The sequence below is a fragment of the Mytilus trossulus genome, unplaced genomic scaffold (genome assembly GCF_036588685.1).
Source record: "Mytilus trossulus isolate FHL-02 unplaced genomic scaffold, PNRI_Mtr1.1.1.hap1 h1tg001316l__unscaffolded, whole genome shotgun sequence".
NCBI lineage: Eukaryota > Metazoa > Mollusca > Bivalvia > Mytilida > Mytilidae > Mytilus > Mytilus trossulus.
The window spans coordinates 1-14940 of record NW_026963762.1 but is presented as its reverse complement, the minus strand read 5'-3'; the positions used below and the strand labels follow the sequence as shown (position 1 = coordinate 14940).

The 14940-nt window shown below is 34.9% G+C and overlaps 13 non-coding genes across 13 annotated transcripts; all 13 read right to left on the bottom strand.

Moving 5' to 3' along the window:
• Positions 1–69: 69 nt before the first annotated feature.
• On the bottom strand, positions 70–262 carry LOC134704225 (U2 spliceosomal RNA). The gene has a single exon (XR_010105317.1). It is a non-coding gene; the product is annotated as a U2 spliceosomal RNA (small nuclear RNA).
• A 978-nt stretch (positions 263–1240) lies between these two features.
• LOC134704224 (U2 spliceosomal RNA) lies at positions 1241–1433 on the bottom strand. Its single transcript, XR_010105316.1, has one exon. It is a non-coding gene; the product is annotated as a U2 spliceosomal RNA (small nuclear RNA).
• A 978-nt stretch (positions 1434–2411) lies between these two features.
• Positions 2412–2604, bottom strand: LOC134704223 (U2 spliceosomal RNA). Its single transcript, XR_010105315.1, has one exon. It is a non-coding gene; the product is annotated as a U2 spliceosomal RNA (small nuclear RNA).
• Positions 2605–3581: 977 nt separating this feature from the next.
• Positions 3582–3774, bottom strand: LOC134704222 (U2 spliceosomal RNA). Its single transcript, XR_010105314.1, has one exon. It is a non-coding gene; the product is annotated as a U2 spliceosomal RNA (small nuclear RNA).
• A 977-nt stretch (positions 3775–4751) lies between these two features.
• Positions 4752–4944, bottom strand: LOC134704221 (U2 spliceosomal RNA). The gene has a single exon (XR_010105313.1). It is a non-coding gene; the product is annotated as a U2 spliceosomal RNA (small nuclear RNA).
• A 977-nt stretch (positions 4945–5921) lies between these two features.
• LOC134704219 (U2 spliceosomal RNA) lies at positions 5922–6114 on the bottom strand. The gene has a single exon (XR_010105312.1). It is a non-coding gene; the product is annotated as a U2 spliceosomal RNA (small nuclear RNA).
• A 977-nt stretch (positions 6115–7091) lies between these two features.
• Positions 7092–7284, bottom strand: LOC134704218 (U2 spliceosomal RNA). Its single transcript, XR_010105311.1, has one exon. It is a non-coding gene; the product is annotated as a U2 spliceosomal RNA (small nuclear RNA).
• Positions 7285–8260: 976 nt separating this feature from the next.
• Positions 8261–8453, bottom strand: LOC134704230 (U2 spliceosomal RNA). Its single transcript, XR_010105322.1, has one exon. It is a non-coding gene; the product is annotated as a U2 spliceosomal RNA (small nuclear RNA).
• Positions 8454–9430: 977 nt separating this feature from the next.
• LOC134704226 (U2 spliceosomal RNA) lies at positions 9431–9623 on the bottom strand. Its single transcript, XR_010105318.1, has one exon. It is a non-coding gene; the product is annotated as a U2 spliceosomal RNA (small nuclear RNA).
• A 977-nt stretch (positions 9624–10600) lies between these two features.
• On the bottom strand, positions 10601–10793 carry LOC134704229 (U2 spliceosomal RNA). The gene has a single exon (XR_010105321.1). It is a non-coding gene; the product is annotated as a U2 spliceosomal RNA (small nuclear RNA).
• Positions 10794–11770: 977 nt separating this feature from the next.
• On the bottom strand, positions 11771–11963 carry LOC134704228 (U2 spliceosomal RNA). Its single transcript, XR_010105320.1, has one exon. It is a non-coding gene; the product is annotated as a U2 spliceosomal RNA (small nuclear RNA).
• Positions 11964–12940: 977 nt separating this feature from the next.
• Positions 12941–13133, bottom strand: LOC134704227 (U2 spliceosomal RNA). The gene has a single exon (XR_010105319.1). It is a non-coding gene; the product is annotated as a U2 spliceosomal RNA (small nuclear RNA).
• A 977-nt stretch (positions 13134–14110) lies between these two features.
• Positions 14111–14303, bottom strand: LOC134704217 (U2 spliceosomal RNA). The gene has a single exon (XR_010105310.1). It is a non-coding gene; the product is annotated as a U2 spliceosomal RNA (small nuclear RNA).
• Between the last annotated feature and the right edge of the window lie 637 nt (positions 14304–14940).

Below are 14940 nucleotides of genomic sequence, written 5' to 3'. Positions count from 1 at the left end.
TATTTTACTGGGGCTGTTTCTCAGACTATAGAAGGAGCTATTTTTCTATTTTAATTTTCTCCCCGAAATGGGGAGTGAGCCGATCCTGGAGGTACTGCAATACCAGGCCAACTCGTGGCAAGAGCGGTGCAAGCACCTAACATCTCACCTAGTTGCAAAAATCAGTTTAATATCGAAGTACCCACATGGGGTACGTATCAGATATTAAGCTGATAAGAACAGATACTACACTTTGATCTTAGCCAAAAGGCCGAGAAGCGATACTCAAATGTTTCCGAGTTTCCAAAGCCTATAAATCCTATGTCTTACTCAGACACGGTGTTTTAATTTTAAAACAAGCTACACAAATTTTGCAAATGTATATACAAAAAGCACACGAAACACGAGATCTTGCTTTGCTTTAATTACCCAACAGCATGAAACGATTTCTGCATGACAAAACTGGTGTGAAAATAAAAAAAGCGGCTTGTGAAATACGGCAAGTCGCAATAAAAGGGAGAATGCATTTTTAAACGTATGTCATACGTATACGTATTCGTATTTAATCTTAATCGAACAAAACAACATGACAATTTTAATTCATTCTATGTCCGACGAACGCAGATTTCAAAGCCTTGAAAATTTCATTGATCACAAAATAAATTCAACGCTTTTTCACAATCAGCACGGACTTTTCACTCTGTCGTTTAAATAAAAAACACACAAACAGTTCATCTGTTCTATTTTTTAAAGGAATTAACCGGTACAGCTATGTTTAAATTAATTTTAAAAGGAGGAAAAAACTTACCGGCCGACTGTAGTTTCCATCGTTTGCCCTCGTTCTGAGGCGACGTCGCTATTAACGATGATTGAAACAGTAGAAGGGGACGTAATTCTTTTCCCCGCGTTTTTCCGTAACGCTAAAAATTTATATAGAGTTTGTTTTAAAGGAACGAGAATACATTATTACACTGACATATGCTGTTATGAATACAAGCGAGAGAGAGAAAGAGAAAAAAAAAAAACCCATCACATTATTAGAAAAGAAAAAAATACTTTTCAGAGAACAGACATAAACAAATAAAATAATATGCGATTTATTTTACATGCGCGAGAAGTAGAATTAATTTACAACAATGAGTAAAACTATACAATACATAACATAAAATAATATAGAAAAAGTATTAGAGAATATTTTACTGGGGCTGTTTCTCAGACTATAGAAGGAGCTATTTTTCTATTTTAATTTTCTCCCCGAAATGGGGAGTGAGCCGATCCTGGAGGTACTGCAATACCAGGCCAACTCGTGGCAAGAGCGGTGCAAGCACCTAACATCTCACCTAGTTGCAAAAATCAGTTTAATATCGAAGTACCCACATGGGGTACGTATCAGATATTAAGCTGATAAGAACAGATACTACACTTTGATCTTAGCCAAAAGGCCGAGAAGCGATACTCAAATGTTTCCGAGTTTCCAAAGCCTATAAATCCTATGTCTTACTCAGACACGGTGTTTTAATTTTAAAACAAGCTACACAAATTTTGCAAATGTATATACAAAAAGCACACGAAACACGAGATCTTGCTTTGCTTTAATTACCCAACAGCATGAAACGATTTCTGCATGACAAAACTGGTGTGAAAATAAAAAAAGCGGCTTGTGAAATACGGCAAGTCGCAATAAAAGGGAGAATGCATTTTTAAACGTATGTCATACGTATACGTATTCGTATTTAATCTTAATCGAACAAAACAACATGACAATTTTAATTCATTCTATGTCCGACGAACGCAGATTTCAAAGCCTTGAAAATTTCATTGATCACAAAATAAATTCAACGCTTTTTCACAATCAGCACGGACTTTTCACTCTGTCGTTTAAATAAAAAACACACAAACAGTTCATCTGTTCTATTTTTTAAAGGAATTAACCGGTACAGCTATGTTTAAATTAATTTTAAAAGGAGGAAAAAACTTACCGGCCGACTGTAGTTTCCATCGTTTGCCCTCGTTCTGAGGCGACGTCGCTATTAACGATGATTGAAACAGTAGAAGGGGACGTAATTCTTTTCCCCGCGTTTTTCCGTAACGCTAAAAATTTATATAGAGTTTGTTTTAAAGGAACGAGAATACATTATTACACTGACATATGCTGTTATGAATACAAGCGAGAGAGAGAAAGAGAAAAAAAAAAAACCCATCACATTATTAGAAAAGAAAAAAATACTTTTCAGAGAACAGACATAAACAAATAAAATAATATGCGATTTATTTTACATGCGCGAGAAGTAGAATTAATTTACAACAATGAGTAAAACTATACAATACATAACATAAAATAATATAGAAAAAGTATTAGAGAATATTTTACTGGGGCTGTTTCTCAGACTATAGAAGGAGCTATTTTTCTATTTTAATTTTCTCCCCGAAATGGGGAGTGAGCCGATCCTGGAGGTACTGCAATACCAGGCCAACTCGTGGCAAGAGCGGTGCAAGCACCTAACATCTCACCTAGTTGCAAAAATCAGTTTAATATCGAAGTACCCACATGGGGTACGTATCAGATATTAAGCTGATAAGAACAGATACTACACTTTGATCTTAGCCAAAAGGCCGAGAAGCGATACTCAAATGTTTCCGAGTTTCCAAAGCCTATAAATCCTATGTCTTACTCAGACACGGTGTTTTAATTTTAAAACAAGCTACACAAATTTTGCAAATGTATATACAAAAAGCACACGAAACACGAGATCTTGCTTTGCTTTAATTACCCAACAGCATGAAACGATTTCTGCATGACAAAACTGGTGTGAAAATAAAAAAAGCGGCTTGTGAAATACGGCAAGTCGCAATAAAAGGGAGAATGCATTTTTAAACGTATGTCATACGTATACGTATTCGTATTTAATCTTAATCGAACAAAACAACATGACAATTTTAATTCATTCTATGTCCGACGAACGCAGATTTCAAAGCCTTGAAAATTTCATTGATCACAAAATAAATTCAACGCTTTTTCACAATCAGCACGGACTTTTCACTCTGTCGTTTAAATAAAAAACACACAAACAGTTCATCTGTTCTATTTTTTAAAGGAATTAACCGGTACAGCTATGTTTAAATTAATTTTAAAAGGAGGAAAAAACTTACCGGCCGACTGTAGTTTCCATCGTTTGCCCTCGTTCTGAGGCGACGTCGCTATTAACGATGATTGAAACAGTAGAAGGGGACGTAATTCTTTTCCCCGCGTTTTTCCGTAACGCTAAAAATTTATATAGAGTTTGTTTTAAAGGAACGAGAATACATTATTACACTGACATATGCTGTTATGAATACAAGCGAGAGAGAGAAAGAGAAAAAAAAAAACCCATCACATTATTAGAAAAGAAAAAAATACTTTTCAGAGAACAGACATAAACAAATAAAATAATATGCGATTTATTTTACATGCGCGAGAAGTAGAATTAATTTACAACAATGAGTAAAACTATACAATACATAACATAAAATAATATAGAAAAAGTATTAGAGAATATTTTACTGGGGCTGTTTCTCAGACTATAGAAGGAGCTATTTTTCTATTTTAATTTTCTCCCCGAAATGGGGAGTGAGCCGATCCTGGAGGTACTGCAATACCAGGCCAACTCGTGGCAAGAGCGGTGCAAGCACCTAACATCTCACCTAGTTGCAAAAATCAGTTTAATATCGAAGTACCCACATGGGGTACGTATCAGATATTAAGCTGATAAGAACAGATACTACACTTTGATCTTAGCCAAAAGGCCGAGAAGCGATACTCAAATGTTTCCGAGTTTCCAAAGCCTATAAATCCTATGTCTTACTCAGACACGGTGTTTTAATTTTAAAACAAGCTACACAAATTTTGCAAATGTATATACAAAAAGCACACGAAACACGAGATCTTGCTTTGCTTTAATTACCCAACAGCATGAAACGATTTCTGCATGACAAAACTGGTGTGAAAATAAAAAAAGCGGCTTGTGAAATACGGCAAGTCGCAATAAAAGGGAGAATGCATTTTTAAACGTATGTCATACGTATACGTATTCGTATTTAATCTTAATCGAACAAAACAACATGACAATTTTAATTCATTCTATGTCCGACGAACGCAGATTTCAAAGCCTTGAAAATTTCATTGATCACAAAATAAATTCAACGCTTTTTCACAATCAGCACGGACTTTTCACTCTGTCGTTTAAATAAAAAACACACAAACAGTTCATCTGTTCTATTTTTTAAAGGAATTAACCGGTACAGCTATGTTTAAATTAATTTTAAAAGGAGGAAAAAACTTACCGGCCGACTGTAGTTTCCATCGTTTGCCCTCGTTCTGAGGCGACGTCGCTATTAACGATGATTGAAACAGTAGAAGGGGACGTAATTCTTTTCCCCGCGTTTTTCCGTAACGCTAAAAATTTATATAGAGTTTGTTTTAAAGGAACGAGAATACATTATTACACTGACATATGCTGTTATGAATACAAGCGAGAGAGAGAAAGAGAAAAAAAAAAACCCATCACATTATTAGAAAAGAAAAAAATACTTTTCAGAGAACAGACATAAACAAATAAAATAATATGCGATTTATTTTACATGCGCGAGAAGTAGAATTAATTTACAACAATGAGTAAAACTATACAATACATAACATAAAATAATATAGAAAAAGTATTAGAGAATATTTTACTGGGGCTGTTTCTCAGACTATAGAAGGAGCTATTTTTCTATTTTAATTTTCTCCCCGAAATGGGGAGTGAGCCGATCCTGGAGGTACTGCAATACCAGGCCAACTCGTGGCAAGAGCGGTGCAAGCACCTAACATCTCACCTAGTTGCAAAAATCAGTTTAATATCGAAGTACCCACATGGGGTACGTATCAGATATTAAGCTGATAAGAACAGATACTACACTTTGATCTTAGCCAAAAGGCCGAGAAGCGATACTCAAATGTTTCCGAGTTTCCAAAGCCTATAAATCCTATGTCTTACTCAGACACTGTGTTTTAATTTTAAAACAAGCTACACAAATTTTGCAAATGTATATACAAAAAGCACACGAAACACGAGATCTTGCTTTGCTTTAATTACCCAACAGCATGAAACGATTTCTGCATGACAAAACTGGTGTGAAAATAAAAAAAGCGGCTTGTGAAATACGGCAAGTCGCAATAAAAGGGAGAATGCATTTTTAAACGTATGTCATACGTATACGTATTCGTATTTAATCTTAATCGAACAAAACAACATGACAATTTTAATTCATTCTATGTCCGACGAACGCAGATTTCAAAGCCTTGAAAATTTCATTGATCACAAAATAAATTCAACGCTTTTTCACAATCAGCACGGACTTTTCACTCTGTCGTTTAAATAAAAAACACACAAACAGTTCATCTGTTCTATTTTTTAAAGGAATTAACCGGTACAGCTATGTTTAAATTAATTTTAAAAGGAGGAAAAAACTTACCGGCCGACTGTAGTTTCCATCGTTTGCCCTCGTTCTGAGGCGACGTCGCTATTAACGATGATTGAAACAGTAGAAGGGGACGTAATTCTTTTCCCCGCGTTTTTCCGTAACGCTAAAAATTTATATAGAGTTTGTTTTAAAGGAACGAGAATACATTATTACACTGACATATGCTGTTATGAATACAAGCGAGAGAGAGAAAGAGAAAAAAAAAAACCCATCACATTATTAGAAAAGAAAAAAATACTTTTCAGAGAACAGACATAAACAAATAAAATAATATGCGATTTATTTTACATGCGCGAGAAGTAGAATTAATTTACAACAATGAGTAAAACTATACAATACATAACATAAAATAATATAGAAAAAGTATTAGAGAATATTTTACTGGGGCTGTTTCTCAGACTATAGAAGGAGCTATTTTTCTATTTTAATTTTCTCCCCGAAATGGGGAGTGAGCCGATCCTGGAGGTACTGCAATACCAGGCCAACTCGTGGCAAGAGCGGTGCAAGCACCTAACATCTCACCTAGTTGCAAAAATCAGTTTAATATCGAAGTACCCACATGGGGTACGTATCAGATATTAAGCTGATAAGAACAGATACTACACTTTGATCTTAGCCAAAAGGCCGAGAAGCGATACTCAAATGTTTCCGAGTTTCCAAAGCCTATAAATCCTATGTCTTACTCAGACACGGTGTTTTAATTTTAAAACAAGCTACACAAATTTTGCAAATGTATATACAAAAAGCACACGAAACACGAGATCTTGCTTTGCTTTAATTACCCAACAGCATGAAACGATTTCTGCATGACAAAACTGGTGTGAAAATAAAAAAAGCGGCTTGTGAAATACGGCAAGTCGCAATAAAAGGGAGAATGCATTTTTAAACGTATGTCATACGTATACGTATTCGTATTTAATCTTAATCGAACAAAACAACATGACAATTTTAATTCATTCTATGTCCGACGAACGCAGATTTCAAAGCCTTGAAAATTTCATTGATCACAAAATAAATTCAACGCTTTTTCACAATCAGCACGGACTTTTCACTCTGTCGTTTAAATAAAAAACACACAAACAGTTCATCTGTTCTATTTTTTAAAGGAATTAACCGGTACAGCTATGTTTAAATTAATTTTAAAAGGAGGAAAAAACTTACCGGCCGACTGTAGTTTCCATCGTTTGCCCTCGTTCTGAGGCGACGTCGCTATTAACGATGATTGAAACAGTAGAAGGGGACGTAATTCTTTTCCCCGCGTTTTTCCGTAACGCTAAAAATTTATATAGAGTTTGTTTTAAAGGAACGAGAATACATTATTACACTGACATATGCTGTTATGAATACAAGCGAGAGAGAGAAAGAGAAAAAAAAAAACCCATCACATTATTAGAAAAGAAAAAAATACTTTTCAGAGAACAGACATAAACAAATAAAATAATATGCGATTTATTTTACATGCGCGAGAAGTAGAATTAATTTACAACAATGAGTAAAACTATACAATACATAACATAAAATAATATAGAAAAAGTATTAGAGAATATTTTACTGGGGCTGTTTCTCAGACTATAGAAGGAGCTATTTTTCTATTTTAATTTTCTCCCCGAAATGGGGAGTGAGCCGATCCTGGAGGTACTGCAATACCAGGCCAACTCGTGGCAAGAGCGGTGCAAGCACCTAACATCTCACCTAGTTGCAAAAATCAGTTTAATATCGAAGTACCCACATGGGGTACGTATCAGATATTAAGCTGATAAGAACAGATACTACACTTTGATCTTAGCCAAAAGGCCGAGAAGCGATACTCAAATGTTTCCGAGTTTCCAAAGCCTATAAATCCTATGTCTTACTCAGACACGGTGTTTTAATTTTAAAACAAGCTACACAAATTTTGCAAATGTATATACAAAAAGCACACGAAACACGAGATCTTGCTTTGCTTTAATTACCCAACAGCATGAAACGATTTCTGCATGACAAAACTGGTGTGAAAATAAAAAAAGCGGCTTGTGAAATACGGCAAGTCGCAATAAAAGGGAGAATGCATTTTTAAACGTATGTCATACGTATACGTATTCGTATTTAATCTTAATCGAACAAAACAACATGACAATTTTAATTCATTCTATGTCCGACGAACGCAGATTTCAAAGCCTTGAAAATTTCATTGATCACAAAATAAATTCAACGCTTTTTCACAATCAGCACGGACTTTTCACTCTGTCGTTTAAATAAAAAACACACAAACAGTTCATCTGTTCTATTTTTTAAAGGAATTAACCGGTACAGCTATGTTTAAATTAATTTTAAAAGGAGGAAAAAACTTACCGGCCGACTGTAGTTTCCATCGTTTGCCCTCGTTCTGAGGCGACGTCGCTATTAACGATGATTGAAACAGTAGAAGGGGACGTAATTCTTTTCCCCGCGTTTTTCCGTAACGCTAAAAATTTATATAGAGTTTGTTTTAAAGGAACGAGAATACATTATTACACTGACATATGCTGTTATGAATACAAGCGAGAGAGAGAAAGAGAAAAAAAAAACCCATCACATTATTAGAAAAGAAAAAAATACTTTTCAGAGAACAGACATAAACAAATAAAATAATATGCGATTTATTTTACATGCGCGAGAAGTAGAATTAATTTACAACAATGAGTAAAACTATACAATACATAACATAAAATAATATAGAAAAAGTATTAGAGAATATTTTACTGGGGCTGTTTCTCAGACTATAGAAGGAGCTATTTTTCTATTTTAATTTTCTCCCCGAAATGGGGAGTGAGCCGATCCTGGAGGTACTGCAATACCAGGCCAACTCGTGGCAAGAGCGGTGCAAGCACCTAACATCTCACCTAGTTGCAAAAATCAGTTTAATATCGAAGTACCCACATGGGGTACGTATCAGATATTAAGCTGATAAGAACAGATACTACACTTTGATCTTAGCCAAAAGGCCGAGAAGCGATACTCAAATGTTTCCGAGTTTCCAAAGCCTATAAATCCTATGTCTTACTCAGACACGGTGTTTTAATTTTAAAACAAGCTACACAAATTTTGCAAATGTATATACAAAAAGCACACGAAACACGAGATCTTGCTTTGCTTTAATTACCCAACAGCATGAAACGATTTCTGCATGACAAAACTGGTGTGAAAATAAAAAAAGCGGCTTGTGAAATACGGCAAGTCGCAATAAAAGGGAGAATGCATTTTTAAACGTATGTCATACGTATACGTATTCGTATTTAATCTTAATCGAACAAAACAACATGACAATTTTAATTCATTCTATGTCCGACGAACGCAGATTTCAAAGCCTTGAAAATTTCATTGATCACAAAATAAATTCAACGCTTTTTCACAATCAGCACGGACTTTTCACTCTGTCGTTTAAATAAAAAACACACAAACAGTTCATCTGTTCTATTTTTTAAAGGAATTAACCGGTACAGCTATGTTTAAATTAATTTTAAAAGGAGGAAAAAACTTACCGGCCGACTGTAGTTTCCATCGTTTGCCCTCGTTCTGAGGCGACGTCGCTATTAACGATGATTGAAACAGTAGAAGGGGACGTAATTCTTTTCCCCGCGTTTTTCCGTAACGCTAAAAATTTATATAGAGTTTGTTTTAAAGGAACGAGAATACATTATTACACTGACATATGCTGTTATGAATACAAGCGAGAGAGAGAAAGAGAAAAAAAAAAACCCATCACATTATTAGAAAAGAAAAAAATACTTTTCAGAGAACAGACATAAACAAATAAAATAATATGCGATTTATTTTACATGCGCGAGAAGTAGAATTAATTTACAACAATGAGTAAAACTATACAATACATAACATAAAATAATATAGAAAAAGTATTAGAGAATATTTTACTGGGGCTGTTTCTCAGACTATAGAAGGAGCTATTTTTCTATTTTAATTTTCTCCCCGAAATGGGGAGTGAGCCGATCCTGGAGGTACTGCAATACCAGGCCAACTCGTGGCAAGAGCGGTGCAAGCACCTAACATCTCACCTAGTTGCAAAAATCAGTTTAATATCGAAGTACCCACATGGGGTACGTATCAGATATTAAGCTGATAAGAACAGATACTACACTTTGATCTTAGCCAACAGGCCGAGAAGCGATACTCAAATGTTTCCGAGTTTCCAAAGCCTATAAATCCTATGTCTTACTCAGACACGGTGTTTTAATTTTAAAACAAGCTACACAAATTTTGCAAATGTATATACAAAAAGCACACGAAACACGAGATCTTGCTTTGCTTTAATTACCCAACAGCATGAAACGATTTCTGCATGACAAAACTGGTGTGAAAATAAAAAAAGCGGCTTGTGAAATACGGCAAGTCGCAATAAAAGGGAGAATGCATTTTTAAACGTATGTCATACGTATACGTATTCGTATTTAATCTTAATCGAACAAAACAACATGACAATTTTAATTCATTCTATGTCCGACGAACGCAGATTTCAAAGCCTTGAAAATTTCATTGATCACAAAATAAATTCAACGCTTTTTCACAATCAGCACGGACTTTTCACTCTGTCGTTTAAATAAAAAACACACAAACAGTTCATCTGTTCTATTTTTTAAAGGAATTAACCGGTACAGCTATGTTTAAATTAATTTTAAAAGGAGGAAAAAACTTACCGGCCGACTGTAGTTTCCATCGTTTGCCCTCGTTCTGAGGCGACGTCGCTATTAACGATGATTGAAACAGTAGAAGGGGACGTAATTCTTTTCCCCGCGTTTTTCCGTAACGCTAAAAATTTATATAGAGTTTGTTTTAAAGGAACGAGAATACATTATTACACTGACATATGCTGTTATGAATACAAGCGAGAGAGAGAAAGAGAAAAAAAAAAACCCATCACATTATTAGAAAAGAAAAAAATACTTTTCAGAGAACAGACATAAACAAATAAAATAATATGCGATTTATTTTACATGCGCGAGAAGTAGAATTAATTTACAACAATGAGTAAAACTATACAATACATAACATAAAATAATATAGAAAAAGTATTAGAGAATATTTTACTGGGGCTGTTTCTCAGACTATAGAAGGAGCTATTTTTCTATTTTAATTTTCTCCCCGAAATGGGGAGTGAGCCGATCCTGGAGGTACTGCAATACCAGGCCAACTCGTGGCAAGAGCGGTGCAAGCACCTAACATCTCACCTAGTTGCAAAAATCAGTTTAATATCGAAGTACCCACATGGGGTACGTATCAGATATTAAGCTGATAAGAACAGATACTACACTTTGATCTTAGCCAAAAGGCCGAGAAGCGATACTCAAATGTTTCCGAGTTTCCAAAGCCTATAAATCCTATGTCTTACTCAGACACGGTGTTTTAATTTTAAAACAAGCTACACAAATTTTGCAAATGTATATACAAAAAGCACACGAAACACGAGATCTTGCTTTGCTTTAATTACCCAACAGCATGAAACGATTTCTGCATGACAAAACTGGTGTGAAAATAAAAAAAGCGGCTTGTGAAATACGGCAAGTCGCAATAAAAGGGAGAATGCATTTTTAAACGTATGTCATACGTATACGTATTCGTATTTAATCTTAATCGAACAAAACAACATGACAATTTTAATTCATTCTATGTCCGACGAACGCAGATTTCAAAGCCTTGAAAATTTCATTGATCACAAAATAAATTCAACGCTTTTTCACAATCAGCACGGACTTTTCACTCTGTCGTTTAAATAAAAAACACACAAACAGTTCATCTGTTCTATTTTTTAAAGGAATTAACCGGTACAGCTATGTTTAAATTAATTTTAAAAGGAGGAAAAAACTTACCGGCCGACTGTAGTTTCCATCGTTTGCCCTCGTTCTGAGGCGACGTCGCTATTAACGATGATTGAAACAGTAGAAGGGGACGTAATTCTTTTCCCCGCGTTTTTCCGTAACGCTAAAAATTTATATAGAGTTTGTTTTAAAGGAACGAGAATACATTATTACACTGACATATGCTGTTATGAATACAAGCGAGAGAGAGAAAGAGAAAAAAAAAAACCCATCACATTATTAGAAAAGAAAAAAATACTTTTCAGAGAACAGACATAAACAAATAAAATAATATGCGATTTATTTTACATGCGCGAGAAGTAGAATTAATTTACAACAATGAGTAAAACTATACAATACATAACATAAAATAATATAGAAAAAGTATTAGAGAATATTTTACTGGGGCTGTTTCTCAGACTATAGAAGGAGCTATTTTTCTATTTTAATTTTCTCCCCGAAATGGGGAGTGAGCCGATCCTGGAGGTACTGCAATACCAGGCCAACTCGTGGCAAGAGCGGTGCAAGCACCTAACATCTCACCTAGTTGCAAAAATCAGTTTAATATCGAAGTACCCACATGGGGTACGTATCAGATATTAAGCTGATAAGAACAGATACTACACTTTGATCTTAGCCAAAAGGCCGAGAAGCGATACTCAAATGTTTCCGAGTTTCCAAAGCCTATAAATCCTATGTCTTACTCAGACACGGTGTTTTAATTTTAAAACAAGCTACACAAATTTTGCAAATGTATATACAAAAAGCACACGAAACACGAGATCTTGCTTTGCTTTAATTACCCAACAGCATGAAACGATTTCTGCATGACAAAACTGGTGTGAAAATAAAAAAAGCGGCTTGTGAAATACGGCAAGTCGCAATAAAAGGGAGAATGCATTTTTAAACGTATGTCATACGTATACGTATTCGTATTTAATCTTAATCGAACAAAACAACATGACAATTTTAATTCATTCTATGTCCGACGAACGCAGATTTCAAAGCCTTGAAAATTTCATTGATCACAAAATAAATTCAACGCTTTTTCACAATCAGCACGGACTTTTCACTCTGTCGTTTAAATAAAAAACACACAAACAGTTCATCTGTTCTATTTTTTAAAGGAATTAACCGGTACAGCTATGTTTAAATTAATTTTAAAAGGAGGAAAAAACTTACCGGCCGACTGTAGTTTCCATCGTTTGCCCTCGTTCTGAGGCGACGTCGCTATTAACGATGATTGAAACAGTAGAAGGGGACGTAATTCTTTTCCCCGCGTTTTTCCGTAACGCTAAAAATTTATATAGAGTTTGTTTTAAAGGAACGAGAATACATTATTACACTGACATATGCTGTTATGAATACAAGCGAGAGAGAGAAAGAGAAAAAAAAAAACCCATCACATTATTAGAAAAGAAAAAAATACTTTTCAGAGAACAGACATAAACAAATAAAATAATATGCGATTTATTTTACATGCGCGAGAAGTAGAATTAATTTACAACAATGAGTAAAACTATACAATACATAACATAAAATAATATAGAAAAAGTATTAGAGAATATTTTACTGGGGCTGTTTCTCAGACTATAGAAGGAGCTATTTTTCTATTTTAATTTTCTCCCCGAAATGGGGAGTGAGCCGATCCTGGAGGTACTGCAATACCAGGCCAACTCGTGGCAAGAGCGGTGCAAGCACCTAACATCTCACCTAGTTGCAAAAATCAGTTTAATATCGAAGTACCCACATGGGGTACGTATCAGATATTAAGCTGATAAGAACAGATACTACACTTTGATCTTAGCCAAAAGGCCGAGAAGCGATACTCAAATGTTTCCGAGTTTCCAAAGCCTATAAATCCTATGTCTTACTCAGACACGGTGTTTTAATTTTAAAACAAGCTACACAAATTTTGCAAATGTATATACAAAAAGCACACGAAACACGAGATCTTGCTTTGCTTTAATTACCCAACAGCATGAAACGATTTCTGCATGACAAAACTGGTGTGAAAATAAAAAAAGCGGCTTGTGAAATACGGCAAGTCGCAATAAAAGGGAGAATGCATTTTTAAACGTATGTCATACGTATACGTATTCGTATTTAATCTTAATCGAACAAAACAACATGACAATTTTAATTCATTCTATGTCCGACGAACGCAGATTTCAAAGCCTTGAAAATTTCATTGATCACAAAATAAATTCAACGCTTTTTCACAATCAGCACGGACTTTTCACTCTGTCGTTTAAATAAAAAACACACAAACAGTTCATCTGTTCTATTTTTTAAAGGAATTAACCGGTACAGCTATGTTTAAATTAATTTTAAAAGGAGGAAAAAACTTACCGGCCGACTGTAGTTTCCATCGTTTGCCCTCGTTCTGAGGCGACGTCGCTATTAACGATGATTGAAACAGTAGAAGGGGACGTAATTCTTTTCCCCGCGTTTTTCCGTAACGCTAAAAATTTATATAGAGTTTGTTTTAAAGGAACGAGAATACATTATTACACTGACATATGCTGTTATGAATACAAGCGAGAGAGAGAAAGAGAAAAAAAAAAACCCATCACATTATTAGAAAAGAAAAAAATACTTTTCAGAGAACAGACATAAACAAATAAAATAATATGCGATTTATTTTACATGCGCGAGAAGTAGAATTAATTTACAACAATGAGTAAAACTATACAATACATAACATAAAATAATATAGAAAAAGTATTAGAGAATATTTTACTGGGGCTGTTTCTCAGACTATAGAAGGAGCTATTTTTCTATTTTAATTTTCTCCCCGAAATGGGGAGTGAGCCGATCCTGGAGGTACTGCAATACCAGGCCAACTCGTGGCAAGAGCGGTGCAAGCACCTAACATCTCACCTAGTTGCAAAAATCAGTTTAATATCGAAGTACCCACATGGGGTACGTATCAGATATTAAGCTGATAAGAACAGATACTACACTTTGATCTTAGCCAAAAGGCCGAGAAGCGATACTCAAATGTTTCCGAGTTTCCAAAGCCTATAAATCCTATGTCTTACTCAGACACGGTGTTTTAATTTTAAAACAAGCTACACAAATTTTGCAAATGTATATACAAAAAGCACACGAAACACGAGATCTTGCTTTGCTTTAATTACCCAACAGCATGAAACGATTTCTGCATGACAAAACTGGTGTGAAAATAAAAAAAGCGGCTTGTGAAATACGGCAAGTCGCAATAAAAGGGAGAATGCATTTTTAAACGTATGTCATACGTATACGTATTCGTATTTAATCTTAATCGAACAAAACAACATGACAATTTTAATTCATTCTATGTCCGACGAACGCAGATTTCAAAGCCTTGAAAATTTCATTGATCACAAAATAAATTCAACGCTTTTTCACAATCAGCACGGACTTTTCACTCTGTCGTTTAAATAAAAAACACACAAACAGTTCATCTGTTCTATTTTTTAAAGGAATTAACCGGTACAGCTATGTTTAAATTAATTTTAAAAGGAGGAAAAAACTTACCGGCCGACTGTAGTTTCCATCGTTTGCCCTCGTTCTGAGGCGACGTCGCTATTAACGATGATTGAAACAGTAGAAGGGGACGTAATTCTTTTCCCCGCGTTTTTCCGTAACG